This window comes from Saccopteryx leptura, chromosome 3, assembly GCF_036850995.1.
Source record: "Saccopteryx leptura isolate mSacLep1 chromosome 3, mSacLep1_pri_phased_curated, whole genome shotgun sequence".
NCBI classification, from domain to species: domain Eukaryota; kingdom Metazoa; phylum Chordata; class Mammalia; order Chiroptera; family Emballonuridae; genus Saccopteryx; species Saccopteryx leptura.
In genome coordinates this window covers 34,946,340-34,962,136 of record NC_089505.1, presented here as the reverse complement: position 1 = coordinate 34,962,136, position 15,797 = coordinate 34,946,340, and the positions used below count along the sequence as shown (strand labels likewise).

At 35.9% G+C, this 15,797-nt stretch overlaps 1 pseudogene; it reads right to left on the bottom strand.

The window, feature by feature from the left end:
* Positions 1-15,797, bottom strand: part of LOC136397068 (GTP-binding nuclear protein Ran-like) — a 241,508-nt pseudogene that overhangs the window by 203,535 nt on the left and 22,176 nt on the right.

The window sequence follows — 15,797 nt, the reverse complement described above, 5'->3', positions numbered from 1 at the left end:
GTTGCTGGCTTGAGCAAGGGATTACTTGGTCTGCTGTAGCCCTGCGGTCAAGGGACATATGAGAAAGCAATCAATGAACAACTAATGTGTCGCAACAAAAAACTAATGATTGATGCTTCTCATCTCTTTCCGTTCCTGTCTGTCTGTCCCTATCTATCCCTCTCTCTGACTCTCTCTCTGTCTCTGTAAAAAAAATAAATGTTTTCCTTTATGAATCTGACAGTTAAATATTGTCATTTTGTTTCATCTTAAATTAACATAAATAACTACAACTTTTAATTCAAATCTATAACTTTTTAGTATTTGTTTCCCAACCATATACAATAAGAACTTAGCATGATTTGCTCTTGACCAATGCCTGAAATGTCCTCATTTTGTTATTTTAGCTGAACATTTTTATTTCTAACTTTAAAACACAAAACTATTATTTTTATTTTTTAATTAAGTGAGAGGTAGGGAGGTGGACAGACATATTTCCACATGCACCCCAACCAGGATCCACCTGGCAACCCCCATCTGGGGCTGATGTTCTGCCCATCTAGGGCTGCTGCTTTGTTGCTCAGAGTAATTTTAGCACCTGAAGTGAGGCTATGGAGCCATCTTCAGTGCCCAGGGCCAACTTGTTCATTTGAGCCATAGCTACAGAAGGGTATGGAGGTTGTAGAGAGGCAGATGGTAGCCTCTCCTGTGTGCCCTGACCAGGAATCAATCCTGGGACTTCCACACGCTGGGTCAAATCTCTACCACTGAGCCAACCAACCAGGGCCACAAAACTATTATTTTACAGTATAGTTAATTAAATTTATTCAAGTATTGTTATTAATTTCAATGGTCATTTTATTCTATCTACCTTACCTTACGTTTGTGTTCATTTTTCTTTTGATAGAATGCATAGCTCTGTTTTCTTTTACAGAATGGCTAGTTGGGTAAATGATCTTAGCTATTTTATGTCTGAAACATCTTTATTTTGCCCTCATTCTTGAATAATAAGTATAAATTCTATGTTGACAATTTTTTTCTTCCATCTGTCCTTGGATACAATTATTCTACAAAATTTTGAAATGCACTGTTGCAGATAAAAAACAATGTGTTCTATCTGACTATCATTTGTAAGTAATTTGTCTTTTTTGCTCTGGTAGCTTTCAAGTGTCACTTTTAAACTTGATGTAGTATTTTATATATATACACACACACACACACACACACACACACACACACACACACATACACACACACACACACACATACACACTGTGTCTCTATGTATGGACATGACCAAAAGTCAGAGTGTACTTCAGATTGAGAGCTCATGCTTATCTTTAGTTCTTGAGAATTTCAAGCAGTTATTGTTTCAAATGTCACAAGTCAGTATACCTTATTAGATGAGTGTTCTGGTCTTTCAATCCATCCTTCATATTTCTTACTGCTTTGTGATGTTTCTTTTTCCTCTGAGCTATATTCCGAATGAGTTCCCCCATATACTCATGTTTCTAGCTATTCTGTAGTTGTTTAAATTTCTTTGTTAGTCACTTATGTTGCATTTTATTTTAATGACATTACTTTCCATTTTTAGTATATGTAAGTGATATTTTTTATAATCTCAGTTTATTTCTTAAGGATTTCTAAATTTTTTATTTAAGATAAAGTGAGCTATGGCTCTTTTTTCCCTTAAAAATCTTCAACATATTTAAAATATGTGCTCCAATTAAAAAATTAATTCAAATTAATTGAAGTGAATTTACATTCTAGTTACTGATTTTCTTAACTGTCTTGTAACATTGTATTCTTTATGTGTTTTAGAATTTCCCTGTCTCTCTCTCTTCCTCCCCAATTTCCTCTGTCCCACTCTCCCAATTTGTCACATTCTGCCCCACATTCCTGCTGGTCCTCTGATCCTCTATTTCAGAACCTGGTCAGATAATGACAATAGTTATTCCACCCAGTGGCAATACTGGAAATATCAGATCTATTCACAAAGTCAGTGAATAATTTGGTTCAGTCTCCTGTCACAGGTTGTATATTTTATTGTTTATTTTCTAGTTGCAAATCATTGGCTTCTAACACTCTTTTACATTTACATTCCATTTCTAGTCAATGCAGATATTTATTTTGAATTTGAGTGTGGCCATGTCATTTTGATTACTTTATACTTTATTTGCCTTTAGAGAGATCAGGGGAATTTATCAAGGGATATACCTTTTGCACTATTTTGACATATATATCTGTTTATTCATCTTACTGTCCACTATTTTTTTAAAGATATTCCATAATTAAATTTTTATTTATTGATTGATAGATTTTAGAGCAGCGGTTCTCAACCTGTGGGTCACGACCCCGGCGGGGGTCGAACGACCAAAACACAGGGGTCGCCTAAAGCCATCAGAAAATACATATTTATTATACAATATATTTTTAAATAAAATATGTATTTCCGATGGCTTTAGGCGACCCTTGTGTTTTGGTCGTTCGACCCCCGCCGGGGTCGCGACCCACAGGTTGAGAACCGCTGTTTTAGAGAAAGGAAAGAGGGAGAGAAATAAAAACATCCATTTGTTGTTTTACTTTATTTATGCATTTATTAGTTCATTTCTAAAAAATGTTATTGGGTTAACACTGGTTAATATCATTATATGGGTTTCAGGTGTCTGATTCTACAACACATCTTTGTACACCATATTGGGTGTTCACTGCCGCTCCAAGTCAAGTCTTCATCTATCACCATTTAACACTCCTATATCCATTAGTTGATTCTTATATATTCTCTGATGGGGAATTGAACGTGCAACCTGATGTATCAGGACAATACTCAATGAAAGACACTACCCAGACAGGCCTTTTTAAAGATATTTAAAATCCAATTTTATTCTGATTCTAAACAAAAGGGAATGGAAATGATAATAAGAGGTTTTACCACCGAATATTGTGATGAGATTATAACATTCTTATATTTGAAACTCAATAAGGAAACAACTGCATTCCCAAACAAATGAATATGCAGGGTCAAATAAATGAAAGTATTTTTCTAACTGCCACATTCACTCTGAAGTCCATTCATCTCCTTCAACAATTCAAAGATCAAGCACATGTTCCACTTAGCTTGATAATAGAATGGTGAACGTGCTGCAGTCTGACGCTGGGCTCCAGCTTACCTGGCTCCCAGGTCGTCATCCTCACCTGGGAGAGTGGTGATCTGAGCATCCTCTAGATCAGTGGTAGTCAAGCTGGTCCCTAGCGCCCACTAGTGGGCATTCTAGCTTTCATGGTGGGTGGTAGTGGAGCAACCAAAGTATAAATAAAAAGATTTAAGTTGTTTTATAAAGATTTATTCTGCCAAACTTAGTGAAAATCCGACATAAAGTACTTGGTAAGTAATTATTATTATATGCTTTAACTTGCTGTAACTCTGCTTTATAAATTTTTTTTTTTTTGTATTTTTCTGAAGCTGGAAACGGAGAGAGACAGTCAGACAGACTCCTGCATGCGCCCGACCGGGATCCACCCGGCACGCCCACCAGGGGCAACGCTCTGCCCACCAGGGGGCGATGCTCTGCCCCTCCGGGGCATCGCTCTGCCGCAACCAGAGCCACTCTAGCGCCTGGGGCAGAGGCCAAGAGCCATCCCCAGCACCCGGGCCATCTTTGCTCCAATGGAGCCTTGGCTGCGGGAGGGGAAGAGAGAGACAGAGAGGAAGGGGGGGGGAGATGGAGAAGCAAATGGGCGCTTCTCCTATGTGCCCTGGCCGGGAATCGAACCCGGGTCCCCCACACACCAGGTCGACGCTCTACTGCTGAGCCAACTGGCCAGGGCCTGCTTTATAAATTTTATAAAGTAAAATTACTTCCCTACTTTATAAATCACCATTACTGTGGAACTGGTGGGTGGTTAGAAAACTTTACTACTAACAGAGATACAAAAGTGGGCGGTAGGTAAAGAAAGCTTGACTACCCCTGCTCTCTAGATCATGCTCATGTTGTGCTGCCAAAGCTGGGTCCACAACAACCTCAAATGGGGCAAGAACAAGCATGGTGATAAATTCCAAGTTAGAGTCTCCAATTAGTTTTCCGGGAAGCCAGGAGAAAGGCTCTTCAAAGTTGTAGCTCCTTTTGGCAGAAATGCCATAGTACTGAAGATTCTTCTTTCTATGGAAGACAATGACTTTGCCTTAACTTTCCTGTCCTTAATATCCACTTTGTTATCACACAACACGATGGGTACATTTTCACACACTCATACCAAATCTTTATGCCTGTTCGGTCCATTTTTGTAACTATCTTTCAAAATTGTATCAATAGTGTAATGGCACACTGGACTTGATAGTTATAGCCATCTCTCACTGCACCAAGTTTCTCCTGACAAGCCATATCTCACATATTGAACTTAATAGGTCCTGTGCTGGTGTGGGACATGAGGGGGCGGACCTCAACACCCAAGGTATTTACATATTTCTTCTTAAACTCATCAGTCAGATGACGGTTCATAAATGTAGTTTATTCAGTCCTATTATTATTAACCAATGCAAGTTTGAACTGAACTTGGTCTTATCCTTGGGCAACATCTCTTTAATCATGCTTTCTTGCTGTGCCCATATATTGTCTACCTGGTATTGTGATAATTTTTGAAAGTTTTATCAAAAGGTCCTTTAAAAATTTTCAATGACAATTTAAAATTTTGTTTAGTATCTGGCTATTAAATTATAGGCCTCTGCCCCTCTCCTGGGAGTACTTCTCTTGCTGCTGTATCCTCCTTCTTGGTCCTCCGCACTTTGCTCTGTGCCATAGTCAACTTTTGTTTTACCTTCTTCCTTTATGGTGCACATTTTCTCTGAGATGCAGCATTATTTTTTTTTTAACCACAAAAACATAGATTCTATTTTAAGGACTCTCAATTCTACCCATCTGATAAAAGGGTCCTTAATTTTAGGGAATGTGTTTTTGCTAAGTGTGACCAGATTTTATCTCAGTTCTACAAACTTTGGCAGATGTTGTTGGTGGCTCATTCATATCCCTTGGTATCCACTCTAAATGCTGAAGTTTGCATTTTGCAAACACATGTGACTCTCCCCTTTAAGGCATTTATGGCTCCAGTAGTTTTGCTTCAAATTCAGTACAAAGCAAAAGTGTTAGATTGTTAATGCCTCCTGAAAGGGTCCTCAGATATACTGGATAAGATGTGGTGTGTAACTATCACAGGGTCCTGTCCCTCATCTGGGGTACCTCTGAAGCAGATTCCACAGCTTCCCCATAGTTCCTGAGTGGGATTTGGTTTCAGTTGCCCCCAGTGATAACTTACTTGTATTGCATCTTTTGTTGTTTTCCTTTCCTTCCTTTTCTCTTCACTCTTTTATAGGCATTTACTTGGGTTGTGTCCCAACCACATCATTTATATCCTACCCCTTTTCTCTGGGTTCGCTTCTGGAGGATTTTAAACTCAGATATCAACCATCTCGTTTATGTGCTATATTTAACTAGTGTTCATTCATTCCTATTCAATTTCATAGCAGGTATTGACACCACTTTTGGCTATCTCTTCTGATTGCTTTAGTTTGCTCATTATACAAGTCTACTCTTTCTGTATGCTGAAGCATGCATCTACATCTTAAGAGAAGTTCCTTTGCTTTTTCAAAAGGTATAAGATTCTAGCAGTGCTAGAATTAGAAAATTCTTCCTTACTACTCTTAGGGCCTGGCGAAAATCTCTTTTTAATCAAACTTTAGTCAAGCTCCTCTGAATCCTTTTCCCAACTAGGCCTTAAATCTTGGACTTCCATGTTCTTTGCATTGCCCAGTTTTAGCGAGAATCTTCCTAAATTGGTTTAGCCAGACTCCCCTACTCTCAGTATTTTATTATCCTTGGTATCTGATCAGGTTCTTTATCTTTCACCATGTCCCAGGTAATATCTGTGATATCTGATTATCCTAACATGCCTTCATCAAGAGTCCAGTTAGGTCTGTTTAGCTAAAAATCTTTCTTTATGTAGCCCTCATATTTCCTCTTATAACTGTGTATGCCTGTCTCTCATTCTCCATCCTCAGATCCTTGGCTATAAATGTTTAATTTGGAATTGAACCCACTTCTGTATAGAGTCCTCTTTCCCTCTTTTGCAGTAGCTGTAAATAAAGTCTGTTTTTACCACTCTGCTGTTTAAGTCTGGTTTTCTTTGACAAACTTTCTTTTGGTCTTTCTTTTTTCTTTTTTTAAAACATTATAAGCTGGTGGGGGGAAAACCTAGATTCAAAGTATAGTCTCTATAACCCATATTTTAGTTTGGCATAGGCATGGACAAGTCTTTTCCAACATGGATTTTATGAGTTGGTTCATTTTGTACAAGCAAAAGTGTAATTGCATGGTATGTCTAGGGCAGGGGTCCCCAAACTTTTTACACAGGGGGCCAGTTCACTGTCCCTCAGACCATTGGAGGGCCAGACTATAAAAAAACTATGAACAAATCTTTATGCACACTGCACATATCTTATTTTAAAGTAAAAAAACAAAACGGGAACAAATACAATATTTAAAATAAAGAACAAGTAAATTTAAATCAACAAACTGACCAGTATTTCAATGGGAACTATGCTCCTCTCACTGACCACCAATGAAAGAAGTGCCCCTTCCAGAAGTGAGGTGGGGGCCGGATAAATGGCCTCAGGGGGCCGCATGCGGCCCGCGGGCCGTAGTTTGGGGACCCCTGGTCTAGGGGATAGAACACTACACCGGTTTGCTTGACCTCAGAGTGGTGGATGGCATGGTTGAACTTGGGTTGCAGGAGTCAGAGGCAGTGGTATTTTATACTCCTTTTTATTCCACCTCTTTTTGTGCAGTGATAAAATAATTATTTAATGAGTGAAACGATAAATGTTTATAAATATAATCTGGACACTTAACTAACTTTTTTTTTTTTTTTTAGAAAGAGAGGGACAGATAGACAGGAAGGGAGAGAGATAAGAAGATCAACTTGTAGTCATGGCACTTTAGTTGTTCACTGATTGTTTCCTCATATGTGCCTTGACTGTGGGGCTCCAGCTAAGCCAGTGATCCCTTGCTCAAGCCAGCGACCTTGGGGTCATGTTGATGATCCCATGTTCAAACTGGTGATCTTGCTCAAGCCGGCGACCTTGTGCTCAAGATAGTGAGCCTGTGCTCAAGCTGGATGAGCCCTGCACTGAAGCTGGTGACCTCAGGGTTTTGAACCTGGGTCTTCAGCATTCCAAGTCAGCCCTCTATCCACTGCACCACCACCTGGTCAGACTACATAACTAATTTTATAATACTACAACTGGCAGGAGATTTCTAGTTTTCTCTTTTTTTCCCTTTATTCTTTTAATAGTCTTCGTTGTTTCCACTTTTTCCTCAGGGAAGTCACATTGATTTCTGCTCTAGAAAGAAGGCCAAACACTGTCAAAAACTCCTAGATGAGGCAATTTAATCTTAATAATCAGCCAGCTGAATGGATATCATTCAGAGGCAAAGGCACCACCAAGCAGATTCTAGCACATTTAAACCCAATTTATATTTAATCTTTCAATAGGCAAATATTGACACTGGGTAGTTAAATCTGAAAAGTGAAAGAGAATGCTTTTCTTGGCTTTTGAAGAAAGCCACTGGAGTCACTTTGCCAGTTGTTTCTTCTTATCTCTTTGAATTGGCTTATTGTTTAAGGCTTTGTCCCTCACTCAGATGCAATTTTATCAGAAAAGAGGTTTTCATTTGCATATTCTGTTGAAGAATCTGAAGCACGTTTCCTTGGAAACTTTGATTATCTGGAATAGTTAGTTTTATATAAACAAGGTTTTTATCAAAGCTGATGTTCCCAAAGGGAGGGGAATATTTTGTTGGCCCCACATAAAGCATGAATTAAAACTAAAATATTTTTATATTGAGATTTATTATGATTAGCAGAACTTGTTTAACTTCATCAACAACATGTAATAATTACACACACGCATACACACACACACAACTTGCCAAAGTATGCATTAGGTTACACGTTCCATATGTTATATATAAATATCTCCCTTATTCAACCCAGGACTTGTAGGTGAAAAGTTAACTGAAATAGTTGTTTAAAGTTGAATCTAAAAACAAAATTAAATCATTTAAATTAAAACAAGTAAAGTTGTATTTATTTGTTGGCCGAGGTCTAAGACTTTTACTTTGGTGAGTCAGTGGAGAGAAATTGTACTTTTTCTTACTAATATAATCACATATATGATGTATTTTGTAATTTCCAATCTTAATTTTCTTAAACTTCAAGTGAGAACTCATGTATTTACAAAAAAAATGTAAATGCCTTGTAGATATTTTTTTCAAGTCTCCTGTCAACTTTTTATGGTTTTCTTATTATCTGTACTTCATACAACAGAGAATATGTTAGTGACCCATAGTTATTGAGTCTTTCAAAGCGTTTAAGTTAGATCACATAGCAAACCCATTATCAATCACATATCATCAATTTGCATAAAATTATTTACTTACATAATTGTAGTGACAAGTACAACTGGCATAAACAGGAATTTCAGCTGAATATTGGTAAGCATACACCCACCTCTACAGGTAGACTTTCAAAATTTACTGAGTCCTACAGGAGAGAAACTTTTATATACTCTTAGACTCTGTAACTGGGCCTAAAATTAAACTGATATGCGACAGATTAATGGGAGACAAACACATTTTATTTAATATTTTTACATGCACATGCATATTTTTCAAAAGGAAAGTAAAGGCTCAAACCAGCGGGTAGGCCCAGAAGCTCATATATCTTTTTAAACAACAAAAAAAATAAATTGTGAGGGCATGACAGACAATGAGCCATGGGCTAGGGGCAAGGGTGCCAATGCTACTGAGACAAGGAAATATATGAAGAAAATTAATGAAAAAAAGGTTTTTGTTTTTTTAGAAGGTTTGCATATAAAGGTCCAATTTGGTATCTGGGGATCAGAATGTCTTTTCTCCCTGGTAGAGGGAGAACACCTTTGTCATGGGAAATTTTATGGCCTGCTTTTTGGTAGAAAGGGAGAGGAGAGGTCATAGAGCCTTTCCTGCAGCTTCTATTTCTCAAAAGTGCTGGTTAGCTCAAAATAATCAATATACCAATAATCAATAATCAGTATTTTAGAGTGCATGTTCTGAACACTTTCAATAGTTAGGTATACTAATCTGTGTGCTTGTCATGGTGATACAGGAGTAGATAAAACAGATGAGAGTCCCTGCCTGCATGGAGAAGTAGACGAGTAAATGAAGCATTTAATAAATAACTATGTCTTCTGTGATGACGAAGCAGAGATGTCCTCTGCCTGAACACCTTTCCACGTTCCCAGCCCACCAGCTGGCCTTTCCCCGCCCAAGTCTATGATGCTGAGGTGCAAAGCTTATGGCCCTTTCTACATTTAATGCACTCAAAGGGCTTTTCTCCTGTTTTAATTATTTGAAGTTGAAAAAGGTGTAATCTGTCTGAAGATATGACCAGTCTTTTCATTCACCTTTTCAGTCCACTGTGACATTTTATTTTTTTTTTATTTTTTTTACTTTGAACAAAGGAAAGATTTGGCTGAACATTTTCTCCAACAGGAGCTCTTTGAACAGAAGTGTGAGGACACTTAGGGACTATTTGGCAACATTCAGTGGATAGTGGACATTAGTCAGAATTTTTATGGTAGAAATGGAGAGAGGAACTCTGTTGAGCCAGTCAAGTAACCTGAATCTTCCTTATATATTTGTTACTACATTATGATATTTGGGCAAGAAATAGGAAGCATGCTATCATCTTTTTTTTTCTCATTGACACCAAATATGTTTTCTTCTAGGAAATATAAATATTGTGGCTTTTACCATATTTTGCTATATTAATATCATTTTAGGTAAACAGTAATATTTTAACAATAAAGAATATGTTTACTTATAACTATCTTTGCAAGTACCACAAACCAACTTCCCAAAACATTTTCTTTTTCTTTTTAATGACAGGTTTATTAAATCTATTCAGTACTTTTCTTTTATAACATATTGTGACATTGTAGTTAAGAAATAAGTCAAGAAGATATTTTAAAAAAATGTTTTATTTTATCTCTTAAAAAAAAACAAGTGAATTGTGGCTCTTTTTAAGTAAACACAAACACTAAACATATATAATAGGATAATTCATTCATTAGAATACTTCTACTATGTCAGTAAATAAAACACTATTTTCAATTTGGCTTCGTCTTATTTCTTTACTAATACAAATTCAACTTAATTGTAGTTTTCCTTTTGTTGCTATTGCTATTGTGATTTCTTTTGAAGCAATTTTGCAATCTTATAAGCAGAATCACTTATCTGTATGGAAATTAAGTGGTAAAACAATCTTGGAATCCAAAAGAAGTAGATATAACATGCTGTGCAATGTGTCTTGATATATATATATATCCCAATATATATATATATATATTGAATATGCTGAGCAATTTTAAATTTTGTTTTTTAGAAAATATTTTTGATGTTCAACTTTTAAAAAATAGTTTTAAAAACCTTTCAAATTAACTATCCGGAAAGAAAGCAAGGGAGGGAGAGAGGGAGAGAGACTCAATCAATCTGTTGTTCCAGCTGTTTATGCATTCATTGATTGATTCTTGTATGTGCCCTGACTGGGGATGGAACCCGCAAGTTTGGCATGGATGATGCTCTAACCAACTGAACTACTGGTGTCAGGGCTGATAATATTTTCAACTTGAATCTAAACTTTTTCTTCATGTATCAATAAAATATTTAGTAAATACTCAGTGGCAGGCATAATTCTAAGCATTTGGGGTATATTAGTGGGCAAAACTTCAAGGATTCTTGATTTCTCAAAGATACCCTTCTAGCAGGGAAGACATATTAAAAAAATCATAAGGAATAAGTGAATTATAGTATGTTAGGTCAGAAGCACTATGGAAAAGGAAGCAGAAGAGAGTAGGCAGATTGCGAGTGTTACAGGAAAGATGAGGTTGGAGAGTCCCATTTGGAAGGTGATATTGGGCAGAAACCTGAAAGAAGAAGGAAGTACGTTTTATAGGTATGGTGGGGAGAGGTGACTATTGGAGTGTCTGAGGTAGCAGTGTACCTGGTGTGATGGAGGATGGAAAGGGGGACAGAAGGCAGGAGCTGAGTGATTGAAGTGAATATTAGAAAGAGAGGTCAAAGCAGTAGAGTCGTCTCAGATCAGCACTTGAAAAGGATCACTCTGGGTTCTCTGCTGAGAATAAAGTTTATATGGCAGAGGATGAAGTAGAAAGAATAGTTGGGAAATGACTAAAATAAAACGAACAAGAAATAATGGTGATACAGACCCTAGGTTTTGCCTAGTAGGATTCTGGATTTCTTTTGAAGGCAGAACCCTTGAAACTTAAAAAAAAAAAGTATTCTATTTCTTTGTATAGAATATAAATCATAGTATGGGAAAGATTCCATCACCACTTTGTAATATATCTAGACACAATTTATTACTTTTCCTTATCATGAGAAAGTGTTGAAAGTCTTCTGGCTTATACTCACCTACAACATATCATTTTTTTTAAGTGGAAGTGATAGATGCTTAGAGATATATTTCCCAGGTTGTTTATGAATTAACATTAAAGATGAGCTTGGCTTTCCTAGGGTATATCATTTCTTAGTGCCTTGAACATATACATATCTACTAATTATGGAAATACTGTAATTCATGCCAAATTTTAATTTTAACATTTATTTTTAAAATAAACACCGTAGTTAAGAAAGGTAGTATACCTATACATACAACACATATACTCTACCTGCTTAAATGAGCCTTCTTAAACTAATAATAACTTTATTTCTTTTCTTTTATTACCAATTTATTTGAAATGAGGAGACTGACATTTTGAAATGTTTGCAGATGTATGTTACATTTCCCCCCTTTGTCTAAGTGCCAGTTCTGGTCAGAAATTGAAAAACAAATCAAGTACCAGCAACCTATTTAACATTGTTGTCAAAATCATTCAACTTCACCTAAAGCCACTCTCAGACCTTTGAATTTCTACTACAAGAAGGTATTTGTGTTTTCTTTTTCAGTATTTTATTCTAATCCTATTTTAGCAGCTAATTTTCTTTCTAAACAATTGAAAATTATGTCATAACTAGTTTATTGCTTTCTACTGACATAAAGACATCAATTTTTTAGGCTGTAAGAAGTGATGAGATGATGGAAGGACAGGGAAGGAAATGATTAAAGTGAATACAAGGAGAGAGTGTGCACTGTAATGATAAAATCCAGTCATCTTCCTAGATAGAAATCTGATTGTCCCGAACATCTTTATATCAGCTTGAGTTTGGCAGCCTGGGTCTTATTGACAGTTGAAAAATATGTGTTGAAACTTTCAAATATCTTTTATTTTCCAATTTGATTAGCTCATTTCTTCTGGCAAAACGTACATTCTCTTCGTTAGAATTTAGGCAGTTAGCTCTTCATGGACAACATGGCTTTAAAATAATAACAAAAACAGAGAATAAAGATCTCACAATAAATATTCTCAATCCTCAATTTAATTCCATGCACTTTGGGGTTGCTTATATTTTATTTAGATCAATTTCAGTTGCTAAATCCCACTTACAAATTTCTCTCTCTAGCCGGAGCTTTCTCCTGAATATAAGCCCATATATCTAGTTGCCTAAAGTGAATAAATTACAAACTGAACTTCTGCCCCTCTTCCTACAATGTCACTTTTTCCAAACACCATAAAAGTCATCTCTATCTTAATTTATAGCACTTAACTCTTCCATTTACTCTGGTATCAAATATAGATTTGTCCTAAACCCCTGGTTTTCTCCTGTATCTCACATTCGGTTATCAAGAAATCCTGTTTGCAGTAATTTCAACATATACCTACTGTCTAACCCAGCATGGCCAACATACGGCTCGCGGGCCTGATCTGGACTTCATAATGAGTTTATGTGGCCTGCAATTAATTTTTAATATTCTCCACTACTTTAAAATCTCAGCTACTCAGAAGCGGAAGCGTCTTTGATTATTGGAAATTGAGATATTTAAGAAGATAGTGATATGCGGAAAAAAATTCTGCGTGTGACTAATCTAGGATTGACTTCCAATAATTGGTTAAATGGATTTGCAATACTTCTTTATTTTTTAAAAAAATTCCATTATAAAGATATACAACTATTGTACTCATCTTTACTCGATATGAACTGTTTGGCATTTAGCAGCGATGTGAAACCCACATTCTTTTTTTTCTTTCTTTTAAAACTTAATTTTAATCGGGTGACAATAAATCAGGGTACATATGTTCAGAGAAAACATTTCCAGGTTATTTTGACATTTAATTATGTTGCATATCCATCACCCAAAGTCAAATTTTCTTTGTCACCTTCTATCTGGTTTTCTTTGTGCCCCTCTCCTCCCCCCACCCCCCACTTCTCCCCCTCCCACCGTAACCACCACACTCTTGTCCATGTCTCTTAGTCTCGTTTTTATGTCCCATCTATGTATGGAATCATAGAGCTCTTAGTTTTTTCTGATTTACTTATTTCACTCAGTATAATGTTATCAAGGTCCATCCATGTTGCTGTAAATGATCCGATGTCATCATTTCTTATGGCTGTGTAGTATTCAATAATGTATATGTGCCACATCTTCTTTATCCATTCTATTGAAGGGCTTTTTGGTTGTTTTCATTCTTGGACACTGTGAACAATGCTTCAGTAAACATGGATCTGCATGTATCTTTACGTACCAGTGTTTTTGAGCTATGGGGGTATATATCCAGTAGAGGGATTGCTGGGTCATATGTTAGTTCTATTTTTAATATTTTGAGGAACCACCATACTTTCTTCCATAATGGTTGTACTACTTTACATTCCCACCAACAGTGGATGAGAGTTCCTTTATCTCCACAGCCTCTCCAACACTTGTTATTACCTGTCTTGTTGATAATAGCTAATCTAACAGGTGTGAGGTGGTATCTCGTAGTTTTGATTTGCATTTCTCTAATAGGTAATGAAGATGACCATCTTTTCATAAATCTGTTGGCCATTTGTATTTCTTCCTGGGAGAAGTGTCTGTTCATGTCCTCTTCCCATTTTTTTTGTTGGATTGTTTGCTTGTTTGTTGCTGAGTTTTATGAGTTCTTTGTATATTTTGGATATTAGGCCTTTATCTGTGCTGTTGTTTGAAAATATCATCGCCCATTTAGCTCTTTGTTTTATTGTCAGATTCTTTTTTTAAAAAAAACCTTCTTAGTCTGATGTGGTCCCATTTATTTATCTTTGCCTTCACTTCCCTTGCCTTTGGAGTCAAATTCATAAAGTGCTCTTTATAACCAAGGTTCATAAGTTTAGTACCTATGTTTTCTTCTATATACTTTATTGTTTCAGGTCTTATATTTAGGTCTTTGATCAATTTTAAATTAATTTTAGTACAAGGGGACAAACTAGTTGAGTTTCATTCTTTTGCATGTGGTTTTCCAGTTTTCCCAGCACCATTTGTTGAAGAGGCTTTCTTTTCTCTATTGTGTGTTGTTGGCCCCTTTATCAAAAATTATTTGACCATATATATGTGGTTTCATTTCTGGGCTTTCTATTCTGTTTCATTCGTCTGAGGGTCTATTTTTCTGCATATACCATGCTGTTTTGAATATCGTGGCTCTATAATATAATTTGAAATTAGGTATTGTAATACTCCCAGCTTCGTTCTTTTTTCTTAGGATTGCTTTGGCTATTTGGGGTTTTTTACAGTTCCACATAAATCTGATGTTTTTTATTCCATTTCTTTAAAAAAATGCCATTGGAATTTTCATAGGAATTGCATTGAATTTGTATATTGCTTTGGGTAATATGGTCATTTTGATTATATTTATTCTTTCTATTCAAGAATAAGGATCATTTTTTCACTTCATTGTATCTTTTTCAATTTCCCTTAACAATGCTTTGTAGCTTTCATTATATAGGTCCTTTACATTCTTTGTTATGTTTATTCCTAGGTATTTTATTCTTTTGTTGCAACCATGAAAGGGATTTTTTTTATGAGTTCATTTTCTGATGTTTTATTGTTGGCATATAGAAAGGCAATGGACTTTTGTATATTAATTTTGTATCCTGTGACCTTATTGTATTGGTTTATTGTTTCTAGTAATCTTTTTGTGGCCTTTATTATGTTGAGATATTTTCCTTCCATACCCATTTTGTTGAGTATTTTAAACATAAAATTGTGATGTATTTTATGGAATGTCTTTTCTGCATTTATTGACAAGATCATGTGGCTTTTGTTCTTTGTTTTGTTGATATGGTGTATTACGTTAACCAGTTTGCGTATGTTGAACCATTCTTGTTTCCGGGGATGAATCCCACTTGATCATGATGCATTATTTTTTTAATATGTTGTTGTGTTCGATTTGCCAGTATTTTGTTTAGTATTTTAGCATCTGTATACATTAGAGATATTGGTGTGTAGTTTTCTTTTTTGTGCCGTCCTTGCCAAGTTTTGGTATGAGGGTTTGTTGGCCTCATAAAATGTGTTTGGAAGTATTGCTAATTTTTCAATTTTTTGGAAAATTTCGAGTAGAATAGGAACCAAGTTTTCTTTAAATGTTTGATAGAATTCACAAGTATAGCTGTCTGGCCCTGAACTTTTATTTTTGGGGAGTTTTTAATAGTTTTTTTCTATATCCTTCCTGCGTAAGGGTCTGTTTAGGCTTTCTACTTCTTCATGACAGTCTAGGAAGATTGTGTTGCTCTAGGAATTTATCCATTTCTTCTATATTGTTGAATTTGGTGGATATAATTTTTCACAGTACAATACTTCTTTGTATATCTATGATA